General features: G+C 42.5%; 1 long non-coding RNA gene across 1 annotated transcript in view; it reads right to left on the reverse strand.

Moving 5' to 3' along the window:
• Positions 1-213: 213 nt before the first annotated feature.
• The window catches only part of LOC116657958, a 324,795-nt gene continuing 298,623 nt past the window's right edge, over positions 214-26,385 (reverse strand). Inside the window, exons 4-8 of the long non-coding RNA XR_004313144.1 lie at positions 5,380-5,513; positions 4,186-4,620; positions 3,125-3,716; positions 2,362-2,847; positions 214-1,864 (exon numbers count right to left, since the gene is read on the reverse strand). This is a non-coding gene — a long non-coding RNA (uncharacterized LOC116657958). The remainder of the gene's footprint in view (positions 1,865-2,361; positions 2,848-3,124; positions 3,717-4,185; positions 4,621-5,379; positions 5,514-26,385) is intronic.

Consider the following 26,385-nt stretch of genomic DNA (forward strand, 5'->3'; position numbering starts at 1 on the left):
CTTGGCAACCACAAGTTTGTATTCTATGTCTATGAGTCTGTTTCTGTTTCGTATTTATGTTCATTTGTCTTTTTCTTTCTTTCTTCTTTCTTTCTTTTTTAAGATTCCACATACGAGCGATATCAATATGGTATTTTTCTTTCTCTTTCTGGCTTACTTCACTTAGAATGACATTCTCCAGGGACATCCATGTTGCTGCAAATGGCCTTATGTTGTTGTTTTTTATGGCTGAATAGTATTCCATTGTATAAATATACCACATTTTCTTTATCCAGTCATCTGTTGATGGACATTTAGTCTGTTTCTATGTCTTGGCTGTTGTAAATAGTGCTCCTGTGAACAGTGGGGTGGTACAATATCCAAACATATTTAGAAAGTCCTGATCATGAGGAATGGAGGGAGAGAAGAATGGGTTACCCTGGGTCTAAAGCTAACATGTTTACAAGCAAACAAAGAATTTAGATGACATCTTGTAGGGATGATCTCTGAATTCATACCCACTGATTGCAATGTAGAAGTCTGTTCTAAATAGCGCTTCTCAATGGTGGAGGGTGGGGTGGGAGGAAGCTCAGGGTCCTGAACTGCAAAAGCGTTTTAAAAAATGCCAATGTTCCTCCTTGGGATACAGCATAAGCCTCCTGGGGCTGGGAATGGGGGACCCATGTTCCCAGATATTCTGATATACCATCTCAGCACACCCCGAACAACCCCCTCCAGCTCCAACAAGGACACAAAAATGTGAATACGTAATCCATAGAAATTCTAAAATCCACAATACTAGATTGTGTTCCTGAAGGAGAGAAGCCAAATAATCATCTCTGAATTCTTACACCCTCAAAGCAGAAATCCAAAACTTGTGGCCCCTGCAATGTCTAGCCTACAGACACAATTTTTACGGAGTTGTACACACAGTGTTCAATTCATTTTAAAAAATAAAGTTTTGAATTAGCTACTGCAACAGGTTATATTTTTCAAAGATGATTGCAACACTATTTCCTGGCCATGTGTTTTTTTTAGAATGTACCCCATTAAAAGGCAAAGCCTTGACTCTGGTGGGCTTTTGACTGCTTTGACCAGCAATAGTACAGCTGAAGCGATGCTGTATGATGTCTAAGACCAGGTCATAAAAGGCCACGCAGCCTTCTCCTTGTCTGTAGGAATGCTGGTGCTTGACGCTCTGCCGGGGAGAAGTCCCACACCTCTGGGGCTGCCATGATGTGAGGAAGTCGGGCCACATGGGGAAGCGACACGTGGTTGATCCAAGTAGCAGTTTGGCTCACTGAGTCTTCCCAGCCCAAGAACTAGACATGAATAAATGGCCCTTTCGATGATTCCAGCCCCCAGCCTTCGAGTCCTCCCAGCTGAGGCTTCAGACATGGTGGAGCCGAAACAAGACAAGCCCACTTTGCCTGTGAATTGCGAGCCAAAGAATCCATGAGAATAATAAAATGGTTGTTTGTGAGCGGGTAAGTTTTAAGTTAATTTGTTGTGCAGAAATAGTAACCGGAACAGTTTCCAACATACAGTCATAAAGAGATTTCCCATAACATTTCCAAGTTTCTTGAAAAATTGGAGGATATGGCAGATGGACACCAGGTGTGCCCAAAACGAGGAGTGAGGTCGCTGACCTAGGAGCTCGCAGTTGGGAACGTACCCAATGGACACGGATTCTGCAGAGTCACTATCTCGGCCACTGTGACCTCAGTTTCGATGACAGGAGTTGTTACACTCATCCCGTTGTTTTTCTTACACGGCAGAACTGCGTACTTCAAAGCGGGTAAATAAGACCGAGGGGGCCCTGAGTCTTTTATATCGGCACCTCCTTGCCTGGTTCCTGGATGTGCTTTGAGTTTGCAACCCCTGCCTTGGAATACAGTAAGCACATAATAAATATTTGTTCAGTTTCGAAATTACTCCATCCTTCTTGTTGATTCTATAGTTATCTTTGGATTCTGCTGATAAAAATTTCTTTCTCCATAGGTTTAATGCCATTTAAGACATATTTCTCTTCCTTCTTTCTTTCCTCCCTCCCTCCTTTCTTTCTTCTTTCTTCCTCCCTTCCTTCCCTCCTTCCTCTCTCCTCCTCTTTCTCTCGCTCACTCTCACTCTCTTCCTCTCCTTCTCTTCTTCCTCCCTTCCTTCCTTCCACACTTTCACAGCTGCATCCCTGTTTATAAATCCTAACACTACCCACTGGCTGTCCATTTGCCTTCTAGTCAGAGTGTAGAAAAATAAAATAATAGCGTTCAAACCGAAAAAGTCTTGTTCCTTAGCAGAAGTACCATTTTGTTCAAGGAGAGCTTGCCTTAGGGCATTTAGGGAATTCTTTAAAATATCGAATTAGGTATAGAGTATACCCACCTTACACCCAGCAGCTCAGATTGAGGGCGCCAAGACACAAATCTGGACCTTAGCCAGCACGTCCGTCACAGGATTCTGGTGCAGACGCAGCTTTAGAAATCAGCCCAGCTTTCTTTAAGTGGCTGCCATGGAAGGTAGGCTCTGACGTCAAACCCTGGGATTGGAAAAATGGATCTGATGGGACCAGAGTGACGGTACTGCAGGAAGGTCAGTGAACAAGCACGTGGAGGTGGCACTGGAGATGATGGTGAAAACGAGGAGGCAAGACAATGAGAAGCTGGGACCAGGGCCTCCAAGGGCACAGAGACGAGGGGGTCAGCTAAGCAAGGTGGGCTGAAGCAGGGCTTCCGTCATGGGGTCTGTGGACCTGGACAGGGAGAAAATTCTACCTTGTCTGTACCACTCTCTGAATGGAACAGAGCCCTTCCCGTGGCACTGAATGTAGGCAACAAACCAAGGCAGGCTTCGCAGGAGACATGCTTTGCCCTAAAAGAAATCGCAGATATTTTTCTATCACAGAGATATCTCATCATGACATTTTCAGTCATCACTTACTTCAAAATATGATCGTTTTTAGGCCCTCTGCTAGATCTTGCTGTAATAGACTACTTCAGAAATATATCTGTTACTATGTCACAATTGAAAAAAATGTTTTGATATCTAATTAGTTTCCTTTGGAATCCCCCAAACTGTATTTTACAAATTTAAAACTTTCCTCAGGAAGGAGCTCAGAGGCTTCACCAGAGTGTCAGAGACCATGTACCTGGATTAAAGGAACAGGTAAACCACGGAGAGGCCAGCCTGGCCCCTACAAGCCTGCGAGAAGATCCAGGCTGCCACTTTCCACCCACACCTCTCCCCGAGGCAGGAGGGGGCTAAGGAAGGTGACAGAGAGAGGAGCCCCCCATCCTAGGTGCGCTCAGCATCCGGGCCACTCCTCCTAGGACTTGCTGCAACAGACTGTCCCCTGGTCTGCTGGGGGGGAATCCATGGCACCAGGCCTGGATTGGGACATCCAAGGATAAGGGTCCGTCTTCTCCTGGAGACTGGGCTGGCCCCTGTGTGTCCCCAGGCCCGCAACCTGCCATCCACTTAGGCAGCCTTGGAAGTACCATGTTTCCACAGGCTGGAACAAGGTAGCCGTTCTTGCTGACAAGCAAAGGATGTCTCTCTTCATACGGGGCCTGAGAAGGACACACAGACCTTGCATCTGAAACAGCGATCCTTTGTCACAAGCTGCTGGGCCAGTGCCGCGCAAAGCCGTTTCTTCTTCTTCACAAAAAAACTATGAAGCAGGGTCTTTTCCCAACGTTCATAGCTAATATCTTCATTTTCCAGAGGAAGAAAAAGAGGTTCTGCAAGATCAAACACCAGATAATCCAAATATCTATTGTTATTATTAAATATAAATATATTTTAATGTAAAATATAATACAGTAAATATAAATATCATTATTTACTATTAAAATAAACAAGCAATACTATATTATTAACATTATTAGTAATAATATCACTGATTAATAATTCAATATAGATTATACTTATTAATGTGGGCTCATTTTAACATCCATACTACTTTATTTTGTATTGATGAATTAATTATAATTAATTACTTATTGCAAATAACATTCATAAGAGCTAATAGTGATAATAACAAGATTGCAGCTAATAGTTATAATTAACAATATTTTATCTTGCCATTACCCAGCCATGGACTGTGTGTTGTGCTTTAATTTTCTCATATAATCTTTATACAACCTTCTAAGATGGAGACCACTGTCACTGCTGTTTTGTGGATGAAATCTTCAGGGGCTAAGAACTTACCCCAAGTCCCACAGCAAGGAGCTCGCTAGGTCCTCGGAGGACTGGAATTGGGATCCAGGCTTCTCTGATAGAAAGGTCACGTTTTCTCCTTGGTTTCAGGGCTCTGGGTCCTCACTGTGCCGCTCACGTTAACACCCCCGAAAACCTACACATTCTTGGCGAGTTGGCTTTGTGGAACCTTCCAAGGATAGTGAGGGATGGGCGGTTTCAATGTCTCAGAAGCGTGGAGCCACTGGGGCCGTTTCTTCAGGCCAGAATCTTGCCAACGTCCCCCACTCTCCCCCATGTCTTCTGAAACTTGAGTCAGCAGCTGAGCAAAGCCACAAAGACAGTCCCAGGAGGTGTGGTGTGACCAGGAATAAACACAGGCAGGGAACATTCGAACCAAAACGCACTGAAACTTGACAGCCAGGACATGCCAGGACACGCCAGCTCCTGGCTCATAAAGGTTGCAACTTTTATTGTGTGCGTTCAGTCCCTTGGTTAAAATACTACTATGAAAATTATACCACCTGCTGACATGACTGGGGTTCCCTGCTATTTGGGGGTACGGCACTATGCAGGCTCGACTGAGGGAAAGGGCTGGGAAACCACAGGCAAATGGACATTTTCTTGCCCTTGAAGGGAGGAGATGCAGGGTAGGGTTAAGGGGTGGAATTTCCCTGGCTCATTCCATGACGCCAAGACCAAGGTTAGAAATGAACTGAACCACCTTGTAAAAAGCATTATATATAAAGTCATCTGTTTACCCCGGCCGCTGCTGTCACAGGCCCGCGTTCCTATCAAGGGTTTAAAGCAAACACTGTGAGCAGCTAGCAGCTAAAAGAACAACACAGTTTCTGATTCTCTCCTAAGACCCGATTCACTTACAAAATGGGCTTATGAACTTAAAATTATGGGAGGTGGGGAGGGAGCGGGAAGACAAGAACCCTTTTATTTAGCATATTATTCACAATGAAAATTGGCACAGAAGCCAACCACATACATTAACATAGCTTGGGCAAGTTTAAAGCTTATGAATACATTTCTGTGGAAAAATGTGAATATGGAAAATCCCCTCTCTTATTTTGCCCTTTCCAAAAAAGCAATGAGTTCTGGGCTCCATGTGTATCTGTAACCTCACTTAGAAACCGGGGAATGCCAAGTGGGACTGACTGGGGGAGCCCGGGCTGAAGGGAGCCCAGGGTCTGCTACCTTGGAAACCAGAGGAGAGGAAGCGGGGAGGCCCAGGACTCTCTTGCAAGTCAGATTTCCTCCCGAGTCACAGCGGGGAAGCCCAAGAGAAGAAGCTGAGGTTCTCAGTGTCTCTCTGGCGATACGGGTGTCTGCTGGAGGAGAGGCATTATAATCAGAAGAAGAGAGGGAGTGAGATCTGTTTCTAATCATGCTTAAAATACACCAATTCAAAGGGAAGTTATAGTTAGAGAATTGTACACAGCAGTAACCAGGAGTCTGACGTGGCGATCTTGTAGTGGAATTTTATTCATAGAGTGTTTCCTTAAGGACCCTGTTAAGTATTAAGAAACAAGGTAATTCATCCTCCTCAAAACTGTCCTGAGGATAGAGGCGTCTGCTGATAGTTCTTCTTGTTTCAGTTATTTTGTGGGCTCCCATGGACGCTTTGCCTGACAGCTTCCCTGGAGAGTGAGGGATTTAACTACTCATTCACAAACAGGGGAAACAGTTGAGAAATAAACAGGCTAAGGAAATTGTCCACAACTACAGAGCAACATCTGTCAGTACATCTATCTGCCTGCCATCCATCCATCCGACCCATCCACCCATCCATCCATCCATCCACCCATCTATCCAACAAAAAATTTATTGAAGGTCCAAAGGGCCCTTGCCGATGCACATGTGAAGGTCTATAGAAGCCCTGGGGAAAAACTTACAATTTCTGAAACTCTTTAGCTTAGCCTGGAGAGCTAGAGCAGAGTTGGTTTGGTGGAAGAGGCAGAGTGTGCAAAGGCCGTGAAGTAGGGAAGAAATAATTTATGAACCAAGTGAAATGCAAAGTAGACAGACTAGACAGACAGACAGACAGATATTATATATGCAACCACTTTGCTGGAAATGTTCAAATAAGCAAGTCTAACAATCAGAAAACAATTGATACATTTCTAGGAAGCACTCAGCAGGTAATTATTGAGCACCTACTCTGTGGCAGACTCTGTACCAGGCCCTGGGAACACAGATAAGCTCTTTCTATGCTCACATCTGCTCCCAGTCCAGCTATGAAGGAGGCACATAACATTGTATCCTCATTGTGGTAAGCACTGCAAGCTCTGTGAGAGCTGTTGGCGGAGAACACGGCTGGTCTGCAGGCTCAGAGAGGAAGAGGCACGTACAAAGGCCCTGTGGTAGGACCCGGCTTCTGAGGAAACATCTGAAGGCCAGTATGGCTGGAGAGGTCGGTCATCTAAGGACTCAAAGGCTATGCTGAAGGCAATGTAAAGTCACTTACAGCTTAAAACAAGGAAGACTCTCTCATATTTACTTTGTAACCTACGCTCCTGGTTTCTGGGAGTAGAAAGGCAATCATTCAGGCAAGGCAGTGGGGGCATATGAATTAGGACCTTGCAGGTAAAGAAGGAAAATCTGAGAGATGGGCTTAAAAGCTGTATGGAGAAGAAGGTGCTGCAGGAGGGAAGGAAAGCGGACCCTCTCCCTGGGAAGCAAAGCAAGCAGATGCCTCCCCCCGAGGCTGCTGGAGGCAGCGTGAGTGTGGCAGGGGTCAGGGTGGGAACAGGGCAGAGGGAGGCCCCTGCCAGCAGGGGGCGTGGGTGTGGCTGGGCTTTTTTTCTGAGTCTAGCTCCCCATCCAACCAAGAGGAGAGGAGATTTAAACTAGCTTCCAGAATGTCAGATATGTCCGTGTGCATTCTTATCTTTCCTGCAGACTAGGTTTTTCCATTCTTTTTGTGCTGTGACATTTTTAGTCCTTAAATTCAAAAATGGAAGAAAGAAATGGGAAGTCGTTGATATTGGGAATTACTGTTTCTCAGGTCCATTTGAAACGAAATTCAGCAAAGACACTGATTAATATTAAAAGACTACATTTCAAAGATAATATGAAAATTATTTTCAACTTAATTTTTGAAAATCACAAAAAATAAGAGTTCTGGTGGCCTGAAATCATAGTGCCGTTCCCTTTGGCCCAATCACAGACGCCATAGCTTTTCAGAGACTGCAAGCTTCTCCTTGCATGCACATGGGAATATGACCTGACGGCCACCACTGCCCGTACTTGAGATGTCACTCTGCCTGTGGGTCACCCATCACTGCCTTTATTGTAGGAAGTCAGCAATTACTTTGGATTTTTTGTTAATGAGTTTCAAAAATGGCTAATCAGCATCCTTTAAATGATTAAGAAGTTGGGTCTGGATATCATATCGTATGAATCCGTCACAATTTTACTCAATTTAGTGTACAAATTTGGCAAGTGATTTGTTTTTAAAGTAGAGCCAATATCATGTTGTCAATCTGTTACTCAAAGATTAATTCTGACCATCACTTCTTAGAGCAAAATGGACCAATATCTCTAAAAGGAAATAATAAGATAATGATAAGTTTATGGATCTCATAACCACCTCCAAATATCCCAGGTTGCTTGTGTGTGTGTGTGTGTGTGGAGGGGCGGTTATAGGAAGAAGGTAGGTAGGCAGAGAACAGAAGGTGGTTCTTGTTATTTTTCAAAACCAGTTCATCTTTTCTAATGAGTCATATCCCTGTGTCTAAGCCAAGTTCTTCCATGTCCCCACTGGCCTCGGCTTTGGGAATCCTGGCTATGACTCATGGGTCACAATCCTGAAGACAGAGTCCTATATTTCTCCAAAAACAATTTACACCCCTCAGCCTGTGATGCAATGATACAACTCTGTATAAATCAGTGGGAGCTTTTATGGGTTGACTAATATGTTAACACCCTGTGATCCAGGAACGAAGTGGCCTAAGTTGTTTTCTGTTTTTTTTTTTTTTTTTGGCCGGGGCGTATAAATTGTGTCTCAAGCAGCGTTCAAGAGTTTTCAGTGTCTTTTAAGATGATGTGGCAGAATGGGACAACACGTGAACGATTAATACGCTTGACTTTGTGCAACGCTTAACCATGTGTTGGAAAAAGATCGATTTCTGTGCATTTACATCAGCTCTCAACTTTCTGCCATCATTCTTGGAACTGCAAAGCACCATCCCCAGCTCCCGGGACAGGAACTAGAAATTATAAATCTCTGAACTTCATGACTTGTGAACACAACGTCAATCACCTTCAGTTTCATTTGAAGGACTGAGTGAAATCCTTATAATACTTTTTTTCCTAACACTAAAATTTCAGCTTTGCAATGTTTGTTACCCAGTCTATAGGCTGCCAGAACCACTTCTCGGCATCTTAATAAGTTCTTTTTTTTATATTTATTTTTGGGGGGGGGTCATTAGGTCTATTTATTTATTATTAGTTATTTTTTTATTTTAATCCAGGACCTAGTGCATGCTAAGCATGTGTTCTACCACTGAGCTATACCCTCCCTGCCTCTTAATGAGTTCTTAACAGAGGCCAACCAATATCTTTTAGTATTATGAAGACAGATAGGAAAACACCATTTGTACGAAAAAAAAAATGCAAAGAAACAAAATCTTAAGACACAAACTCTTTTCAATTCAATAGATCTCTTATTAAATGGTTAGAGCTTTGAAACGAACCCTGAACGGCAAATGTGTGTTCTACAGTAAATTACAGTGCTGGGGCCACTGGGTTGAAAAAGGTACTAGTTCTGAGGAGAAAATGACCAGATGGATTTAGTAGCATCTGACACAGGCCCAGATTTGGAGAGTAGTGGTTTTAGCGCCATTCACCTGCCATCCACGTCCAACTTCCCAAACCAAAATACTAAAAATTATTGTACTGTAAATAAGATGAAATGCAATACTAACATAACACATTATCTAACGTATTCCCATTGCCATAAGTACTCTGTGTTCTTCCTTGTTTAAGAAAGCTTCAATACCAAAAATCAGAGAAGCTGACCGGTGAAGGTCATCTTGACACCAGACACTTAAGTTCTCTCACCCGGAAGCCCTGTGGCTTCGACATTCAGCGCGTGTCAGTGACTTCCTAATGTTTATTCCTTCGGACCCAGAATCCTTCCTGAGCTCTGGATTACATTTTTCAGCTGTTTATTGGACATCTTCATCCCCAAAATGGCGAACTCAAGAAAAAAAAATTAATACTCTGAAAAGATTCATCTTTGGACATTTTCTAGTCCATTCATGGCCTCATTGTGAATCCAAGCTGGAACCTTACAGTTATTCTTATATTTCTTTCAACTATTTCACACACTCAGTCACCAAATCCTAGTGATTTTAACACTTGACGTCTGTCTGTGGATTAAATCTAACACCTTTTCATTTGGTACTAGTTTTCTATGATTGCATGACCAATTACCCAAAAATCAGCAGTTTAAAATACCCCAGTTTATTATGTCACAATTTTCCTTGGTAAGAAGTCCAGGAATGGGTTAGCTGAGTCCTCTGGGTAGGGTTTCACCAGCTGCGTTCTCATCTGAAGGCTCTGGGCAGGTATCTGTCTCCAGATTCTTTCAGGTTGATGACAGAATCTCGTTCTTTGTGGTTATGGAACTGAGATCCCATTTTCCTGGTGGTGGTCAGCTGGGGGCTTGCTCTCAACAATTTGAGGCCCATGCTTCATGCTTCATCTTCAAAGCCAGCAGCGGAGAATCCCCCTATATCAAACTCCTCTCACACTTGGACTCTCTCTCACTAGGAAGACCCCAGTCCCTTTTTATGACTCAGCTGATTAAGTCAGGCTCACTCGAGACAGTCTCCCTTTCTTAAAGTCAGCCAATCTGGGACCTTAATTATTTCTGCAGAATCCCTTCAGAGCAACACTGAGATAAATGCTTGATTGAATACCTGGGAGAAGGTGGGTGTACACCAAGGCACGCGGATTTGGAGGGATTATGGGGGTAATTCTGCCCTCCACATTTTCCAAGGTCACTGCTTTAGTTGCGGCCCTGACAATTTCTGTGTCGACTATTACTATGACCATCTGACTCTGCCTTGGACTGGATTCTCTCCAAAGCAGAACGTGAGATAATGCGATGAGTATGGGTGGCTTATTTGCAAGGTAATCCCGGGAAACACTCATGAGGAAGCGACGGAGTGAAACAGAAAAGGAAGAAAACCAACACAAGGTATTGTTGTGGGGCTGTGTTACCGCTGTGAGTGACTGGGGTTCAGCGCCACTGCTAAGTATGAGGAAGCTGGGGTATCCATCTCCCAACTTCCATCATGGTGGCTTGAGAGTTGCTCCCACTTGTGCAATAAATGATCCCTGAAATTTTTTCTTCTTGTCTAACTAAAAAAAAAAAAAAAAAGATCTGATCCTGTCACTCCTCTTTCTAAAAATATCTATGTTTATACAGCCAACCAATATTTATCTTGTTTGTTGCAAAATACGACATGCAGTGCCGTATGATGGTCACTGTGGATTCGACAGTGAAAAGACAGCCACGTAGGGAGCTTATAATTGGAATGATCCAAAAAAAAAAAAAATTCCAAATTCCTTAGCCTAGACTGGGTCTTTCAAAATCTGATGTCAAACTGTTTTGGCAGTATCTTCTCTAATCTGCTTCATTTAAATTAGCCTCTATTCAGGCTACCCAAAGTTCTCAGTGTTCTTGGAAAATTTTGTGCTCTTTCATGGTTTCATCAACTTTGCTCAACCTAAAATGTGTTTCCCTTCCTCCCTTCCAGGGAAACTCCTATAAAATACCTGAATCCAAATCTGCTTCCTCTGTGCACTGTTCTAATACCTCGGCCTCAGTAACATCTATCGCTCGTATTACTTACAACTCGGGGCCCGTTGCACAGGAGGGACTTCTGGAATAAATGCATCAAAAACCATGAACAAGTAAAGTAATATTAGATTGTATTCTTTCCAACATGAAGAATTGTTTTAAGATTACTTTTTGTTTCAGATTTCCATATATGTCATTGTTCTTGGTTTCGTTTCACTTTTATCTATCTAGATAGATAGATTATGGAGATAGGTAGATAGATAAAAGGAAGATAGATAGATAGATAGATAGATAGATAGATAGATAGATACAGAGATACAGAGATACAGAGATACAGAGATACAGAGATAGATACAGAGATAGATACAGAGATACAGAGATAAATAGGTAAGAGATGGATAGACATACATCTATGAATAGGGAGTTATCTATACAAAGAAGCCAAGTAGTAATTTTAAGGAATAATTTTTAGTTGGTTTTTGATATTCTAGGATTCAATACAAGAGCTACCAGGTCAATGTGTCCTTAAGGCTGTTTTTGTGGCTGTTGTGTTTGTTTTTTGTCCTATTGAGGTATAATTGACAAATAAAATTATATGTATTTAAGATGAACACCTGAATGTTTTAATATACCTATACGTTGTTAAATGACCCCTACAATCAAGCTAATTAACTATGTGAGATGATCCATCATCTCACATAGTTACCTTTGTGTATGTGGTTATGTGTGGTGAGAACATTTAAGATCCACCCTCTTAGCAAATTTCAAGTGCATATTATAGTATTATTATAGTATTGTTAACTGGAGCCACCATGCTGCACATTAGATCTCCAGAACTCATTCATCTTGCATAACTGAAACTTTGTACCCTTTGACCCACATTCCATCTCTCTCATCCACCAACCCCTGGCCACAACAGTTCTACTCTGTTGCTTCTATGGTTATTTTAAATTCCACGTATAAGTGAGATCATGTGTTATTTGTCCGTCTGTGACTGGCTTACTTCACTTAGCATAGTGTGCTACAGGTTTATTCATGTTGTTGCAAATAGAAGGATTTCCTTCTTTTTTAAGGCTGATAATAATCCATTATATATACCACATTCTCTTTGTCCCTTACTTCGTGATGACACTTGGGTTGTTTCCATAGCTTGGTTATTGTGGATAATGCTGCAGTGACCGTAAAGGTGAGGAGATCTCTTTGAGATACTGATTTCATTTCCTTTGAATAGAAAACCAGAAAAGGAATTCAATACTGGATCATATGGTAGTTCTATTTTTAATTTTTTGAGGACTCTCCATACTGTTTTCTCCAACCTGTTTTCCAAATTGGCTGTACCAATTTACATTCCCACCAGCAGTATACAAAGGTTTCATTTTTCTCCACACTCTCATCAACTCTTGCGATCCCTTATCTTTTTGAGAATAGCATCCTAACAGGTGGGAGGTGCTATCTCATTGTGGTTTTGACTTGTGTTTCCTCAATGATCAGTGATGTGGAGCACTGTCTCCAAGTCTGTTGGTGTATCACATGTCTTCCTTCGAAAAATCAATTCTTTCCTATTTTCAAATCAGGTTATTTGTCCTCTAGTTACTGAGTTCAGTGCCTTATATATTTTGGATATTCACCCTTACCAGATATATGGTTTGCACATATTTTTCTCCCATTCCATAGTTGCCTTTTCACTCTGTTCATTGTTCCTTTGCTGCATAGGAGCTTTTTAGTTTGATGCCATCCCATTTGTACTTTTTTGCTTCTGTCACTTGTGCTTTTGGGGTCCTATCCAAAAAAATTTATTTCCCAGACCACTATCAAGAAGCTTCTTCTGTGTTTTCTTCTAGTAATTTTACTGTTTCAGGTCTTATACTGAAGTCTTTAGTCCATTTTGAGTTTATTTTTGTATGCAGTGTGAGATAGGAGTCCAAATTTATTCTTCTGTGTGTTGATATCGAATTTTCCCAGCATCATTTATTGAAATGACCGTCATCTCCTATTGTCTGTTCTTGGCAGCCTTGTTGCACATCAATTGATCATAAATGGATGGATTTATTTCTGAACTCCCTATTCCGTTCCATTGGCCTATATGTCTATTTTATGCCAGCACCATCTTTTTTGATGTAATATAATTTGAAATCAGGAAGTGTGATGTTTCCAGCTTTGTTCTTCTTGCTCAAGATTGCTTTGACTATTTGCAGTCTTTTGTGGTTCCATATGAATTTTAGAATGTGTTTTTCTATTTGCTATAAAGAAGGCCAGTGGGATTCTGATAGGGTTGAACTGAATCTATAGTTCACTTTGGGTTGTGTGGATATTTTAACAATGTTAATTCTTCCAAACCATGAACAGGGAATGTTTTTCCATTTATCTGTGTCTTCTTTCATTTCCTTCATCAATGTTTTATAATTTTCAGTGTCCAAGTCTTCTACTTCTTTGGCTGAGTGCATTTCTAAGTATGTTTTTGTGGCTTTTGCTATTGTAAATGGGGTTGTTTTCTTGATTTCCTTTTTAAATAGTTTGCTGTTTGTGTATAGAAACATCACTGATTTCTGTATGTTGATTTTGTCTCCTGCAACTTGGGTCTGGTTTTAAAGCTGAAGGTCTTGTAGACATTGGGGGTAGATAAGCTCTGCCAAGTTTTAAATTTTATGCCAATAATATCCCCTTTCTTTTGACAAATAATCTTTTCAACATATCTTCGCATGTTTTCTTTGTTTTTTTTTTTTTTCTTTTCTTCCTAGACAAAGTATTTGGGAGCATGTTGATAAGTATCCCTGACTTAAAAGGCTATATATTTTTTTAAAACTAGCTTTATTCCTGTGAAGCCTCTAGCACATTGCAGACATAAGTAATTTCTGTTAAACGATATGAAGCCATTTAAAATCACAGTGGGCCCATATACCAAAAGATGCATTTTAACCAAAAATGCCCCACATTCACTCTACCACTGCAAATAAACTTGAGGACTCAGAAATTTGAGGTACATAGTTGGGATTCCTTTTGTTTCCCTTGAGTCCCTCTTGGTTCAAGAAAACTGCCAATTCTAGAAATATTTCTCTTACTTGAAACTCTCCTTTTAATAACTGTTATTGAGTGCCTATTATAAGCTAAGTACTGTGCTGTGCATTGAAGTTTCAATGATAAGAAGATTGAAAGAAATGCACTGAGGAAGAAATGTTAATTACTTTGCCTCAATAAATATTCTACCCAACAGGCCTGACTAATTTGCTAAATTCAGCTGGGAAAGGCCTGACTTAGTGAGGCTTTATACTTACCTGGTAATGGCTAATTTTTAGATATCAGATAATTCAGAGGCCTATGTTCCCAATACTGAAAGAATACTTTCCTGGGTTAAACAGGCAAGCTCAAGGTCTCCCAGAGGTCAAGAAAAGCTTAAGATACATTCTTTTTTTTTTTTTAAGTCCCTATAATACTAAAAAAAAAAAAAAAAAAAATTATATGTTATCATTTCATTTGAAAAACCTGCAAAATATTTCAGGTATTTACCTTGAATTGGTAACACTTTTAATTAAAAATACAATGCAATATGATAGTGACAGTCATAAAATTGGTATACGTATTCATAAATAATATTACTTCACAGTTCATTAGAGGTTAAATGGTTCTGAGGAAAGGACACATGTTAAAGCCGTAGAATGAAGATCTTTGGATTCACCTTTGACCTCTACAGCAGTACTCCTGTGTGCATGACCTCCTTTGGAGAAAACGGCAAAAGATTTATTTATGCACTCACTTGAACACCAAAAGCAGAAATGTGAGGTTTCACCAAAGGGCCCAGTGACGTCCCCTTGGAGAAAAGAGAAGAGTGACCGAGGTCCTGGAGTCACCGTCACCCAGGAGCCTGGCACACATGAGGAAGGATGCTTTACTTCAGAACTACTCCCTGTCCTTGAGAACTAAGGCAGACTTTCCTTTCCTCACCCACAGACCCAAATCCTTCCTGCCATTAATCACGACAACCCCTTTTGATGTGAATAGAAAGTATTCTATTACCACTTAAAAACCAGTACTCTGGGCTTGCGACACATAAAGGTGATTCCCAATCAGAGGAGAATGTAATACCAGGCTTAGTGGGCATGAGACAGATATGTGGGAGTGAAACAAGGAAGGATAGGAGGGGGAGAAGGAAAGAGGGGGAAGAGAGGAAGGGGGGGAGGGAGGAAGGAAGGAAAGGAGGGGAGGAGAGATGGGGGAGGAGAGATGGGGGAGGAGAGATGGGGGAGGAAGAGGAAGTCAAGAACGTGATTCCTCAAGGAAGAAGGGACAGGAGACCTTGCCTCCCAGACAGAAGCAGAAAGGTGCAAAATCTCCAAGGGCCTTTCCAACACAGACGTTGAATCTCTGGCTTTAGTCCTTCCCAACAATGAAACGATAGGAGAATTCAGGGCCCGGGCACTGCTCCGGCATAACTGTGGACAGATTTTCCCCCATATGTTTACAGAATTCCGAAAGGACAGAAATAGCCATTGAGCTCTAAGCAGTTTTTGTAAAATTACCCTCGCTCTGAGAGGTTTTCATTCTACCCTGGGGACTCTTTGGTGAAATCTAAATAAGTGGAAAGATTCAGCTATTTTGGAGTTTTCCTTGTGCTAAATAATATTCTGTAGATTGGATTAAAAGCAGAAAAAAAATGTAGATATTTTCACATTCACATAAATCAAAATGGCTGAATGTTGAAAAACAAACAAAAAAGGGCCCTCAGGCTGAAACCAATTATGGAAATTCTTAGCCGAAAGGGATAATTTATTAGATCATTTATAATGAGCACAACGAGCAAGTGAAAACTGGTGTCCCTGACCTCAGCTACCACAAACACTACGATGTTTTCTATTTATAAAAATGATCACAATAAGGTTTGTGGAGGCTCCGGGTGGGAGGGGCGGGCCGAAGGGTCCACAAGGGCCCTGCCTGACCCGCCCTGATCCCGGAGACGGTAGCTACACGGTCTCCGTGGTGACAACTGTGGATGGCTTTTCTTTTTCCCTTGACTCCATTCATTGATTTCATGGGCTTTTAGGAGATTATTTTTTAAACTGATTAATTTGCAAAAGTAGAATGAGAAAACCCTCTTGACCTGGATGGTTCCCCCTTGTTCTCCAGATAGCAGCTCAAACATTACTTCCTCACAGAAGCCATCTCTAAGCATAAACGCCCAGCAAAATCAAGCTAAATATTATGCATGATGGTCCCCAATCACTTTCTGTCTCTCTCTTAGACTGGAATTCCCAGAAGCCCAGAAACAATATCTATTCCATTCAGCATGATAGCCCCACACCTAACCTTTGGTGGGTACTCAGCTAACATTTGTTGAATGACTGAGTAAAGGAAAGCAAACCAACCCTAAACATCTACATAATATAATTGCTTCATTAGAAAGATTCTGATGGCAAGTTACAGAATGCCCAATTGAACTCAATAAGATGCCCAGAGGTAGATGTTTCTAGAGTGGTAACTCACCCACATCAGGGCACTGAATCGACTTCCCTGGGTTTTTCCCTCATTGTCACAAAATGGCTGCCACAATGATGAGCACTCATCCTCAAATAACTGGGGTTAAAGCCACTAAATAGAGAGACAAGAGATCACTTCTCAAACATCAGTCTCTTATTAAGAAAGAAAATCTTTCTTCAGAGATCTTCTGACCAGACTTCTTCTTCAGTCCCCTTTGGCCAGGATATGATCACATATCCTTAGCCTATCTGCAAGAAAGCCTGAGAAAACAAGAGTCTGGCATTTTCCATATCCATAATAAGGGGAAGTTTCTGTGAGCAAGAAGGAAGGGTAGGCAAAACTACTGGGCAGCAATCAAGGGTCTGCCAGAGCACCCTATGACTGTATTCTTTACTCACCATTGTTTTAAAAAATATGTCATTAAAATGTGAGCTTTGTGTGCCCTAAGAACATAGGAAGGACACGTTCTACACACAGCCTTTCCTGGCCCAAGCATGCAGGGAAGCAGGAGAATCCAAAAATGATTCATGAAGTTACAACCAATGTCCAATAGGCAAATAACCCTGTCAACATGATGACCTTGAAGATGATTTTGAACTCTTATTAGATCAGAGAAATGTGCAGAAACGTATCCTGTTTTGTCTTGCCATCTTTTGGCTGATGTTATTTAACTGGTGGTGGCTGTGCCTTAGTGACTGTCATTACAGCAAAATGGTTTTGCTGGATCTGGAGAAGTAGTGTACCCTGCCCTTGTTAGTTTTTTTTTCATTCTCAATAAATGTAAAAGTTGCTTTCAAGGACCTACCAGATCAACCAAAACCCTCAGGGAGCACCATTAAGTAGACATTGTTTGGAGAACCAAGAGGAATACGGGCTTTTATTTATGTGCAGATGCTGAAGACAGATCTCACGTCTTTTACTTCCTCTGTCCTTTTAGCTCTATATCTAAACCTGGTTTAAAAATTCCTCAATTAGCTGCAAAGTGCTGAAAGATCCTGTTACAGCTTTGTTGCAGGAACTGGACAGAGCTGGGAATAGAAGGCAGCCCATACCATTGACTTGGAGATGAAGGATGAGTTCCTTCTCCAACTCAGAACGATAGGAACATGAAAGCTCCACTCAGGTTTTCCCAGACCCGGAAGATTAGTCAGTCCACTGTTCCTTGGAACCATTAGTCAGATCGGTGAATTCATTCCTTGGTGGGAGCTCAAACCAGCCTTGTCCAGTCGCTGCAATCCTGAGCTCTCCTCAGCACAGGACATCCTAACTTACTGTGTTCCCCAGGATCACCTGACATTCTGAGCAACCCTCTGGATAATCTACCTGGTGGTTTGGTATTACAGGAAATTCTTGGTCTCTTTTGTGACTCCTTCACAGGAAAAACACGTCCACTGTGCTGTTAAGGCTTTTTTCCTAGTCGCATCATGACCTACCGTACATTATCTTCTCTTCAACTCATTTCCTGTATTTACAAACCTTGCTAGTTTCAAAAGTTTAAAACTCTGTGTCTCGAAGAACACCCCTCCCTTTTCCTTCCCTCCTGCCAGGCCCCATACACCAGGCCTCTCTTGCCTTTGCAGTGATCTGCACGTTGCTCTGTGATTGATACAATCAGCCTCTCACGACACTCCCATGAGTATCAGCGGAGGATGCGTTGCTCACGTGCGTAAACATTAGAGATGGCAGCAGTCCTTTTGAAAATTTGAAAAAGGTTCCATTTTGAGAACTTGGCATTTCCCAAAGTCGCTGAAAATGTTTGATAGAATTAAAGCATATTAAACGTTAAAAAAAAAAAAGGAAAAGGTAGGCAGTGCATTCCCTTGTGTGGTCCAAAGGCCATCTGCCGCAAAATTAGCTGAGGAGCTGGTTATGAAATTGCAAATTCGTGGTCTTCTTAAGTGTACTAAGTCAGGCTCATAAGCAGTGGGGTTTCAAAAAGTGTGTTTTTGGAATCTTTCTTTTTGTCTTCTTCTCAAGGTGATTCACATACATCCTTGAAGAACTGTTAGCATAAGGCATTTCGCATCTATCAATTTCCCCAATTCATCAATCAGCCTGAAACAGAGGAGGTGAATGGGTCATCAAAATGTGGCAAAGGGAAGGTGTTAGTTTCGAGACACAGTTCAGGTCATGGCTGTCACTGAAAGCATCCTTGTGCCATGGACCTCGTTGGCAGACTGGGGAAGCCATGATACATCCCTTCTCAGATTAATGTTGTCAAAAGCATGAAACAAAACATATGCGATTATAAAGAAAATTAATTATATTAAAGTGTAATCCTATCTATGGGACCCCTTGGGGACTCTGTGAACACCAGATGAAGGATCCTCGCGCCAAGGGACAAAGTAATTCAACTGCTAAGTGGAAACGACAGATCAGATTGGGTTAGAAGCTATCTGAGGCTTGCAGCCTAAGTTAGGATTCATCTCGGCAGGAGAATCTAAAAGCGCTTCATAGAGAAGAGGCGTTGAAGATGAGAACAAGAGTGTTTAGGGATGGAACCCTCCGCAAAGGGGTAAAACACATACCCCGTCTCCTCTGTCTTCTCTTTCTCCCTTAACCTGCATACAAACAAAAAATACTCTTCCATTTTGAAAGTCTTACCTTGGTCCTACATCTCCCTCTAGCTATCGTGCTCGCTGTCTCTTTTTTCTTAGTGAAATATCTAGAAGCCATCTACACTTCACTCCCCTCTCGCCGAGGATCTGCCTTCTGTCCCCATGTCACCATTCCTGTTGTTTCTGCCAAAGTCACCAACCTCCAACGCTGCTGACCACCTGCTCTGTTTACAGTCTACTAATTTAACTTCCCGGCTCCCCTCTCCCTGGCTTTCTCACCAGCCAGATGCTTCTTTCTGGGCTCCTATTTCTCCATCATCCCGAAAATGCCTCTCATCACCAATCTGTCCTCAATCCTCTTTCCTTCACTTTCTTTCCACCGTCATCTGGCCTCGTCACCCCCGCCCCGCCCCGCCCCGCCCTGCCCGGGTTAGGTCTTCACCTTTATCACTGGTTTACTGCAGAGTTTGCCCTAACTCACCTCCCTGGCTTCTGCTTCCTCATCCATCTGCTCTCTACCTGCTCTCTAGGTGAAAGCATCTCTCCTTCTTTGGAGCTGACCCTTCTCTGGTTTCATAACATTGTTTGCCTTACTTTTTTCCGCCAAATGCCCTCTTGGAAGCCACTGCTGTCTAGATGACATATCTTTCTGTGTGTCCTGGTCAATTATCTCCCCTTCTAGACTATAAGTTCCTGGAGAGTTCACAGGACTTAGCCTACCTGGGTCCTTTCTGTCCATCCTCCCATCACACATACAGAAGAACTCAAACATTCTTCATCAAATTAGGGAAGTTGCCTTAAGGAAGAAAAGGACCGATTTGAAAAATGAAAGCATTGAGCAATCTATCTACCAATCTGTGGATAACCACAAACTACTACCACACATTCTCTGCCTGTCTAGACAATAAATGCTGTGAGGATGTTTATACAATGATACAGAGTAATAAAGGACCTGGTAGAGAGAAAAAGATGTTCAGCTAATCATGTCTCGCATTTCAGCATGGTAAAATAAAAAAAACCCCGAATCGCCTATCAGCTGCTAAGAGCCAAGGTTCATCTCATTCATTTACCATTTTATTCATTCATTCAACACATAATTTTGAGTGTCCTCCACATGCCAGTATGCCAGGCACTGGGAATTCAGCAGTAAACAAATATCCACAGATCCATCCTCACAAAACCAAGAGTGTGATGGGAGAGGCAGACAGTAAATAAATACATGCTTATAAGCTGTGAGAAATGCAGGAAGGAAAACTTTCTTGAAGGATCGATGGAACAAAGGACAAATACACATTCTATTTCTACAGGGTCTTTGGGTCACTGGAGAGCTGAACTTGCCCTTGTCTGAATCTTGAAGATTTCATTCACCCTCTTTACTGAAGGTTTAAGCTAGAATTAACCCAAGAAGTTAACTCCTTCTCTTCCCTCCAAGTTGGCCTTGACCCTCCAGGGGGAGCACTCCCATGGCATGAGGGGTGCCCGTCTCCCCTGGTCTGGAGTGAGCCTGTCTTTCTTCACACCAACACGACCTTTCATGATCAAACCCACTCACTGACAACATGGCGGGGAAACAAAAAAGGGCTTCTTCTAGCAAAAGACTTTTTCATGGCCCAACATTATTCCCATCCCTTTTCGCATCTCTCTGGAAAACGTCATCACCTCCTCCAGGCAAGTGGCCTCAGGGGGGTTCAGCCCGGTTTTCTTGAGATCCATAGCTATGCTCCTTTTCTTAGAGGTGGGCATGACAGCAGAAGAGAAAGAGTGGTGCTTCCCTGGTCGGTCCCTGGACAGACAGCCAAGGACACTAGGACAGTGTTCTTGCTCTTCTCTTTCCTCCTTCCTTCCATGCTTCTTACTTTCATCCCAACCTCCCAGAATTAGCATATATCACACCAAGGAAAGGACAGAGAAAAAGCAGCAGAAAGAATAAGAAAGGAAGGACGAAAAATTCAAATAGCAAAAGAGAGGTAAGTAGGAAGGGTGATTTTTTCATAGGAAAGAATAAATTGAAGCACTGATGTTGAGATGGAAGGTGTCACCAGCCCACTTCACCCCCAACTATCACTCAACTGAATAAATGATGAACACCTGCTGTGTATCAGGCAATGCGCACAAGTCCTAATATAATAAATGCAAAGAATTCTGGAATTGTTAAGCACATTCTGTGAGCTTGAGAGTGGGTTATTGGCATAGATTCCCCATAGTTGCCCTGATTGATCTGGGCCGGTGGTTTTCCACCTTGGTAGCATATTAAAGTTTTTTTTTTTTTTATTTTAATAGCAATTCCCAGGCCCCACCTCAGAGATTCTGATTTACTGATCTTGGGTGGGCTCAAGGCAACAGTAATTTTTCAAAAGTTGATTTTAATGTGCAGACAGGGCTGAAAGCCATTGGCCGAGGCAATAGGTCAGATCATTCTAAAAGCTATCCAGTCTAGTCTTCCAGAGCACAAAGAAGGACCTCTTTTCTTATACTCAACTCACATTCTGGAGAACACTCTTTGATACGCTGGAAGGAATTTTTCTCCCTCCAACAAGAACTAACCTTGACTCCTAGCATCCCCATACGTCTAAGCTCTCCTGCAGATGCAACGCGTGGACAGTGTCTTCTGTTCAATAACGGGGCTCTCCTTTGGCTGGGTTCCCAGTCAATATCCCTGCACGTCTTCTCCAAGCCCCTCCCTTCACAAACCGTGTCTTTGTAGGACAGCGTGAAATGTCAGTTTCTGTTGGTAATCTACATAATTGCATTACTCAGCCACCAAACCTACTCCTGTAAAAAAAAAGACTTAAGAGATACCTTTTCTCTGAGCCAGAAAGGTGGGACAGTGGCACTCCCTTGGTTGCGGCTGGTTTTGGAAGGAGCCTTTATTTACATGACAAATGTCTCTGAAAATAATCGTCCCACCTCCTTGCTGGGCCTTCCTTCTTGGCGGAGCAGGTGCTCGTCAGGAGACAAAATCTCGCCCTTGATGGTGGAATTGGCACTGCCTTCTAAGTAGGCCAAGGAATTTGGAGCTTGTCTAACCAGAAATTCTTACCCACTCCCGAAAAATGCGTATCCTGTCCGTCCAAAGGCTGTTAATTAGCACCTGCTTCTACTTCTGAACTCCTGTGGGATCTGGCATGATGCGCTCGTAGTTCCTCTGATCTGTACCGGCCACTGCCCCCTCGTGAACCAGGGCAGTCACATGATGTGTCACCTGATTGACCAGAGAGGGTGTTACATCCTTGAACCTAGGTGTGACTGCCCAACAAAACCATTAGAGAGTGTGTAAGAAAGGATGCAGCTGGAAATTGGCCAGGAACTGAATCCAATTAACCTGACAGCCATAGATTCCTTCCCTGAAAAACAAGAGCATCGTAGACTATTAAAGCTAAAGAAGACCTTAGAAATCACCTAATCCGGATGTTGTTTACATTAGAGGACTCACTGCCTCTGATTAGAATCAAAAGCAACAGGACTTCTTTCTAGAAAAATGCGTGTACAGAGTTTTCACAAGACTTCAAGAGGCTGGATCACAAACTCCATCAACTGGGCCTATGACTCCCTGTTGAAGAACCCTGATGTAATCTTAACTCCCACCCCGCCTCCCACCAAACACACCTTTTACAGACGAGGACACTGTCCAGAGACGCATGCGGTTCTCCTAAGAGCTCATAGTTTAGTGGCAGAGACACAAGCTCTAAATTCTCATTCTGGTCCCTCAGGACCTACCCAAGACCCCTGTCCCAGCATCTCCTTAGAAAACACTTGGGGGCTTACTTTTTCTGAGACCACTGTCCTTTGTCTTAGGATTTCTATTCATGGGCCTTCCTCTGTCTGTAGGCTGTGCCCATTGGCAAAATGGGCAACCATATCCCTTTGACTGGCAGACTCTTTCTCGGGAGTAACCACTTAACCTATTCAAAATTCTTCCAAGCTTAAAGCCTTGGGGTTGGAGAGCTTTAGAGCCAGGTCTTCACTAGAGCACCACCTGGTGGAGCATTGCAATAAATCCTGCCTAAGCAAGCAGGAGATGCCAATCACGCAGGGAATAAATAGCCTTTACCATTCCTTCCATATTTGATGTCAAGAGACCAGTTTTATCCACTTTTTTTTGCTTAAGAGCATTTTAAAATATCACCAAATAAAACCGTATTCGAAAATTAACTGATTACTCCAAAAAATCAAACTTTTATTTCCTAGCTCTTTACATAAAGTTGATCATCTTGTTCGTCCCTTTAACTACAGATAAATTCCAAAAGCAGGGGCAAGAAGTTTTTCTCTTGGAGTCATGATTGCCAACCTCATTCGGCAAACAGACATGACCTCGAGTTGGTGAGGTTTTCCTACAACACCATGATCGAGAGACAATGGATTCCATTTCTATCTCCACCACATAGGAGCTGCGGCATCTCAGGTAGACCATTTAATTGTTCTCGTCTGTGACATAATCCGAGGCAATGACGGTGGCATTTACTAGCTCGATGACTTGGACACATTATCACTCAAACTTCCTGTATTCCAGTTTTCTCTTTTCTAAAGTAGGAAGACAATAATGCCACTCATCTCTTAAGATTGTTGCAAGGATTTAATTGCATACTTTGTTCAGTTTTGTGACATCTCATGTCCATAGCATGATAGTGGCTTTGTAGAAAGAGCTTATCACAGTCACTGAGACATCTGAAGCGACCGACACACTTTCCCAAAGACACTGGTTGTTGGGGAATGTATGAGATTATACATATCAAGCACTCAGTATAGTACTTTTGTTTATTAAAATTCAATGGAAATAACTTAATGGTTAAAACATAACTTCACAGATTGGAGTATCATGCATCAAATGGGCATAATATTAAGACCTAGAAAATTAGATGTCAGTGAGGGACGGCAACCAAGCAAGAACTATCAAGTTCACCCACTTCCTTTGTAGATGATGAAACTGAGGCTTAGAGGTACTAAGGAACCGTTGAAAGACACACGGCTATGACATGTAGCCCAGAGCACAAGTCCAGGGTTCAAGCTCTCAGCTCTCTCTCTCTTAGCAAGACTGTCAAATGAGAAAGGAAAAGGAAAGATTTTGAAGAGTTAAGTGCACAGGACAAGCCTTTTTATTAGTCAACTTAAATGGGTCTCTAATCTTTGCACGCTGGGCACTACATCTCAGGCTCCAACGATGGGCTGAAAATACCAAATTCTCAAAGCCCTGACCTCAGCGGCCATCAGTCAGACTTTTCCTTCTGGAAAGCCCAGAACCAATACGCATCTCTGCGTGTGGTTGGACCTGTCTGCCCTGGCAACATCAGGGCTCCAGGCCACCCGGCACCATCCCATCTGGGAGCTGGGACCTTCTCAGTGATTGGAAGCTTCACAATCCTAAGACTGGAAGAGCAGCAGACGGAACAGCAAGCCTGGCACTGACACCAGGAATAGAGGATAATTTTCCAGGAAGTTCATGTGTCAAAGCCCTCACGCCGACCAGCCCTTCCCAGCCCTGGGACAGAGCTCAAAAACAGGGGGAGGGTATAGCTCAGAGGTAGAGTGTGTGCTTAGCGTGCAGGAGGTTCTAGGTTCAATCCCCAGTATCGCCACTTTAAACATAAATAATTAATTAAATAAGCCTAATTCTCCCTCTTCCGCACAAGTAAATACATTAAAATGTTTTTTTAAGTTTTATATAGTCTTTTGTTTTGCAAATTTTTCAAAAGAAAAAATATATTAAATCAGGATCAAGTAGGATTCCTGTCTTTTCACTCCAACTCCTGCTCCATCCCCCTTCCCTTGGTGTTAGGTGATGCTGAGTGAGAGTGTGTGTCTTGGCGATCTACCTAAGGGAAACCTGAGCTGAGGATGTATTTAGTGTCGGTTTAGTGGGAAACGGTGAAGTGGGTCACAGTCCCTTTCAGGATGTAAGTACGTTATTGTTTTCTACCCCGGTGTGGGAATGGCCCCCTCAGGGCCTCCCACTGCCCACTGCGCAAACTCATCGGGTGTCATGACAAGAAGGTGCAGGACCCAGGACGTGCACGTCATTTCATAGCATAAAAGAGTCCTGTGGTACCATGGCACATGGCACAGTGGCTTTATGGACAGTGGAAGAGAAACAGGGCTTGAATGCAGGGGGTCAGAAGGCAGTCTGTGGACTTGTGAGGTTGTAAGCGAAGGACTCCATTCTCACTGAGCACTTGTCAAAACGCAAGTTCTCGCCTACCAGAAGACACTCAATTTTCCAGCACATACAATGATATATGCACCTATATAAATTTTCTTTCCTTTTGGATGGGAAGCAAGTAAAATAGAATTTATCAGAATTTCTGTGTTTGCAGGGCACAACCTAGTGGTAGCACTAAAAAGAATGGGTCGTGGCAAGTTCTATGCATTTCATCAATAATAGTGACTAAATTTTGATCAACCATGCTACCCTAAAGATTAAATGATCCTTCTACTCTCTGTACAAAAAAAATTACCAAATCTGTTGCCATATGAAGGGACAATGGACAGAATGTAGCCAAATGTGCAGGAAAAAAAAAAAGTTAAAGCAGTTAATTCAAAACCTTTTGTGTCATTTTGTGTCATTGTACATAAGACATCTCCAGCTTTCTAGCATTTGTCATTTCTGGTGATTTATGTTTTCATTTTAAATAAAATAATAAAATACTTTAAATATTTTTATGATCATTTCTTCCTCTCCTTTGACCCCTGGGAAAAAAAAAAAAGGTTACATGAACTTCAGCTCCACAAAACCTGTATCTGTATTCTGATCGGGGGCAAAGAGAAAGAAAGAGGGTAGGAGGGGGATGTGGGGAGGAACAAAGACAGTTAGAAGGAGGGGAAAGAAGTCCCAGAGGGACAAGAATCGGCCTTGATGGATCAACCAGGTCGAATGTGCTTTGCCCTGTGAGTAGGCCTCTTACCCCGCAAAAGACAAATGACTGTCCATTTTTCCAGTCTTTTCTTTACATGTGATTTTCCCCAGAAGGAAAGGCAGGGGATTCTGGCTGCGAGTTCATTTTGCCAGTTTGTGCCTGGACACTTGAAGACACAGAATAACATCCATTTCGTTTGGCCCACGGGCTGGATGGTCCACAATTAGCCTGCTCCAGGCATTTTCTTTGGTTGACTTTCTCAGGGTAAACAACCTCAAATGCTCCATTAGCTAAGGTTCAGAAAATGTCCCCATCGCTGGGCAAGTCAGTAGGATTACAAGGCATCCCATGAGAAGAGTGGCAACAGGACAACGGCGATGAAGCTGGCAAATTAACAAGCAGACCTTCAAGGCCGTCGCTGTATACAATATCAAGAAAAACATGTAGAGGGGTGATCATGCCTCAGTTTCTCCTGGCTTTGGTCATGTCAACCCATCTCTCAGATTTACTCTGA

Source organism: Camelus ferus, chromosome 19 (genome assembly GCF_009834535.1).
Source record: "Camelus ferus isolate YT-003-E chromosome 19, BCGSAC_Cfer_1.0, whole genome shotgun sequence".
NCBI lineage: Eukaryota > Metazoa > Chordata > Mammalia > Artiodactyla > Camelidae > Camelus > Camelus ferus.